Source organism: Octodon degus, unplaced genomic scaffold, assembly GCF_000260255.1.
Source record: "Octodon degus isolate 3935 unplaced genomic scaffold, OctDeg1.0 scaffold00141, whole genome shotgun sequence".
NCBI classification, from domain to species: Eukaryota; Metazoa; Chordata; class Mammalia; order Rodentia; family Octodontidae; genus Octodon; species Octodon degus.
In genome coordinates, this window is record NW_004524717.1 from 5,571,165 (window position 1) to 5,576,428 (window position 5,264).

Here is a 5,264-nt window from a genome sequence, read left to right on the forward strand (position 1 = left end):
TTTTTAAAAAATAATTTTATTGAGAAACAAATAGCAATGACACAGTTTCAAAACCGATTAGTAGGGCAGTTTCAATAATTAATACATTGCATATTGTTGTTCATTGTATAAGATGTAGATATGATATCCTATCCACAAACACTGTTAGATCAAATCTTTCTATTAGTTGAATTATGAGAAAGTAGCTGTATTTGTATCCTATTTTGAATATACAGATACAAAATCGTCATTCATTTGTATCCCCCTTTTTCGTTTAGTTTTGTCAGAAAAGGGCATTCCATTGTCATTTAAATATTGTAGGTATGTGAATTCAGCAAAATATTCCAATATAGTCCAGTAGTCCATAATAGTAGTGGGTTTTCCATAGGACTGGCAATGTCAGAAGTTGTTGACTTGAGCCTTTTACAGCTCAGCATATTAATATGAACCTTTATTTTAGTCTGAGAGGCCATTTAAGTAAGTTGTTTTGCCCTTTAGCACTGCTTCTGGCATCCTTAAAGACATTCTTGCTTTTTGGCAAGACATGCTGTTTCAAAACCACCCTGATTTTTTTTTTCTTATCCTGAGACATGGAATTAGTTACCCCAGGACTCTGCTTTTTTCTTTTCCTTTTTGGTGCTGGCATGGAGCCCCGGGCCTTGCACATCCTAAAGCATGCGCTCTCCCTCTGAGCTTCTCCACAGTCCCTTTCTCCTTTTGATGGAGAATCATATTAGAGACTGATGTGCTATCTCTGTGAAACCAAATTTAATAATGGCATATCTAGAAAAAATATAATTTTAAAAAGCCGATTGTTCATACTGGTTCTTCCACTATCACATATCATGTTACTGTACTCCTTTGTGAGAGTAGTTTCATCATTGTCTAGCTGAGGAGAGCCATATTTCATAAGAAGGAAAGTCTCATTCACCAACACCTCTGCCAGAATATATTAGCTACCCTAAAATGACACAATTTTTTCTTATCATTCTATCCAATTAAACTAGTTCATATTCCAAACATATAAGCAAAAGGACTCAGCTTTTCTGGGTCTGAAGGTTACCAGAACCATCCATGCTGTTGAAAGTGCAATAGTCATGCTTAAGTTATTTTCACTATAGTATTGTGTAAGGACCCTCGGGTACAAGCAGTGAAAATTTTTTAGTTTGCTCAAAGGTTTTACAGAGACTTCTCAAAACTCACTTAAAAGTTTAATGTTGCAATAATTTTAGGTTCCTTAATCATCCTAAAGGCTGAATGATCTTAGTCATTCACTTGTTTTTTTCCTTACATTAAAAATGGAACACTTCCATTTTTAGAACAAGCAATCAACTTCTATTGGAAATTCTTGGGTAGTCTCCAACTATGCAGTCCAAGCAACTCGTCAGGGGGCTCACGGGCACATTCTGAACTTGTTAGCTCTTGATTTCTGTGAATTGACTAGAGATAGAAGTTTTACAATAAAAGAACATTTATTGATTCTTTATGACAGACCTATCTCAAATGTACATTAAAAATAGAACTTAGGAGGTTAGAAGCATTTTTTTTTTTTGCTTTAATCCATCTCCAAAAACTGTCCTACCCCTTAAGAACTGAATGCTGGAGGACATTGTTTCAACTCCCCAGTGTTCCACGGGAACAAGGTCAACCCCAGAGATGACTTAAGATATGAACTTGGTCTAGAATGGATTGACGGTACCTTCATTGTGTCTTTGTTTGTACAGTATAGGAAAGAAGAGGGAGAAATATATAGAAGGGTGTCTAGAATATATCTCCAGGAATCAAACTCAGGACCTTGTGCTTGCCAGGCAGGCACTTATGCCACTGAGCTATATCCCAACCTGGTATATCTTCTTTGACCACACTAAAACACATGATGACCCCATGGCTGGAGTACTCACTATTCCTATGCAGGGATTAGGATGCATGTGGGAGATCAATGGCTGCTCACATTCCACTCTATTCCATGTCAGCCTTGCATCTGTCTTCACCAGAACTACATCTCTCCTGGATTGAGTGCTGCAACTACGTGGGTATATTTCTCTGTGCTTGAAGTCTTCAGGTAGCCACTGAGGGAGCCGTTATTTCTAACATCAAAAAAATAATGTTTGGTGATCATAAACCAGTTTCAGCATGTAATCATTTGGTTTCTCCAGCTTCTGACACTCTCTTTCATTTATTCATGTACTAATTCATTTCTTTGGCAGAGCCAGGTATGGTGGTGCACATCTATAATTCCAGCACTGGGGAGGCAGAGGCAGGAGGATCCTGTGAGTTTGAGGCCAGTCTGCCCTACTGAGTTCAAGGGCAGACTACATTACATAGTGAGACCCTGCCTCAAAAAACCAAACCAAACCAAACCCAAAACCATTATCTAACACATGTTTTCAAGATGTTTATGTGTGGGGCTGGGGAGACGTCTCAGTGGAATAAGTGCTTCCCTGGCAAACACAAGGGCCTGAGTTCAATCCCTGGTTCCGAGAAAAAAAAAAAAAAAAGATGTTCATGTGTGCTTAGCAGTAGATTAAAAAAACTGAGGGGTTAGCAAGAGCAGAATGTATTCTTTTCTATAGTGTGATAGAGCCACAATTTAGAAAACATGACATCTTTCTTTCTTTCTTTCTTTCTTTCCTTCCTTCTTAACTTTTTATTTCTTTGGTGCTGAGGACCGAATCCAGGACTTCCTACTTGCTAGACAGAAAGTGTTCTACCCCTGAGCTAAACCCCCAATGCTGACACTTTCTGAAATTAAAGTTAATTAGAACAAAACATGAAGTGCCTAACATTAGCCAATCAGAAAGTTACTCAATCTTGATAAGAATGAATACCTCATGAAATATCAACCTGTCACTGTAGTTTATAATTGGAGAAACATATGACATTGTTGTGACGCCATAATTCCGTATCAGAAGCATTAATATCTAGGGGGGAAAGTTGGAAAAGAATTTGACAGTGTGTCTCCAGTACTGTCTAGAGGAAGGGAAATGATAGGCCATTATTTGTTATCTAGATGGAAATATCCCTAGAGAGCAGGCTAATAACATTTGTATAGTACTTTAGCTTACAAAGTGCTTTTATGTATATTATCTACTTCAACATTCACAATTGTACTCATTAACTTGGTATCATCATTCCTGTTTTACTAAGCAAGAAATGGAGTTATCTTGGAATGACCTTGCAAGTTCATTTATCCAGTGAGGGACAGAACTAAGAGTGCTCTGACTTTAAGAGGAGTACACTTTCCACTCCCCCATAGCAGTCTAACACATCCTAATAGAAACCTCAGCACACAAAGAGCTTCTTAGTAACAAGCAATTTTCTTCATCTAATTCTAGACTCACCACATAACCATTTGATCAATAATTTGAGAGAAGCAAAATAATAATAGCATTCCTGACTGGCTTCAGGATCTTGGAATCTGAGTAGTCACATAGGGTCCTTGGGCAGTGATAACAAACTTTTTACAGCCTTCAATTATACAACAGCCTGCCTACACAAACATGTATGCCATGAGTTTGTCACCACTGGCCCATGGCTAGGAAGAGCTTAGACTTCTGGTGTACTGCTTTGTTGTCATTATCCTGAAATTCTTTTTTTTTTTTTTTTTTTTTTTTTTGGAGGAACCAGGGATTGAACTCAGGCCCTTGCGCTTGCCAGGGAAGCACTTATTCTGCTGAGCCATCTCCCCAGCCCCTATCCTGAAATTCTTAATAATTTTTTAACAAGAGGTTTGATATTTTCATTTTGTACCATATTCTACAAATTACATAATGAGAGTGGTAGATGTGGTGGCACCTGCCTGTAAATCCCAGCTCTGGGGAGGCTCAGACAGGAGGATCATGGAGAGTCTGAGACTGGGCTACAAAGTAAGCTCAAGGACAACCTGAACTGCATAGTGAGACCCTGTCTCAAAAAGAAAAAAACAAATTACATACCCAGTCCTGACTGCACAGATCACACTGTTAGTGCAACATGGGTCCGTGAAAACTAAGCCAGTGCTTGGGATTTGAAGGGCATGAGGGATTTGGAAATGACAACAGAAGAGGAGATGGAGTACAGTGTTGCATGGGAAGAAACCCTGTGAAAGACAAAGAGATGAGGCCTATAAGGTATGCTCTCAGGAGTAACACTATCTTACAATTATGTGCCCCTTGGTTGAGAACAGAATGTTGACAATGAAAGCATTAGCACAGCCAGTTTGTATGCTTACTCTCTACAGTCTCCAAAGAGACCATGATGGTCCTTAGCCAGTGAATGGGAAGGTGTCCTCTGAGATCTTATGTTAGTGTTGATGATTTTGCTACCTATGCTTAGAGCACTGGGCCATGCTGCACTGGTTTGTCAGGTTGCTTTGCACACGTGTCAGGAATGATAATATCCACTTGGGTTGGTTGTTGGGGTCTTGAGTCTTGATTGTCATGGTTGCTTGTATAACAAGATGCACCCTAAATAAGGACTTCCTATTCTATGACTCAAAGAGGCTTCCTTAGAAGAAACATTCTGTAATTCTTCAGGGAGATCTGCTGGAGGCCAAGCACACCTGGTTGGTTTTGAATGGAAAAGGCCATAAAAATCCTGGGCCAGACCTCTTAGGACTCCTCTCTGGACCCCTCAGGATCTATTTCCTGCTACTTTTGCTCATTAGCATCCTTTTCTGTACTACATCTTAACCACAAGACAAAGTCTCACACTAACTTCAAAAATGGTCTATAGGCTATTTTCTGCTGTTTTGGTTGTAAGAACCCATGTGTTTAAGTGAAATGTGCATCATTTTTTATTTAACAATACTAAAGACTGATAATAAACACAGTTATGATAAACTCTAGTTCTAGTATGATCTTTTCCTTAAATTCTTTTCTAAAATTTGAAAATTATTCTTTTGTTTTAAAAATTTTGGAATGTCTAAATGAATTTGAATGATTTTAAAGGTCTTGACAAAACACACACACACACACACACACACACACACACACACACACATATCCTGTATGGTGCAGATGCCATTTGGAGAGATCTTTCATTTTGGAGACATGTGCACTGGCTAAAATAGACTTGGAACAACTCAGAGTGTCCATGCCTTTGGGTCCTCTTGGATTGATTGCTGCCATTCTTTCTTCTCCAGCATTCCAGAGGTACTGACTCACAGATTACAAGTGTTTTAAAATTCTATCACATATGTCCCTGCCAACTCTAGCTCAATTTTTATATCTTTGCAAAACATGACCTTTAATGAGGTCTTGGTTTTGTTTTATAATCTTCTTGGGTAAAAATAGCTAGTTATATTC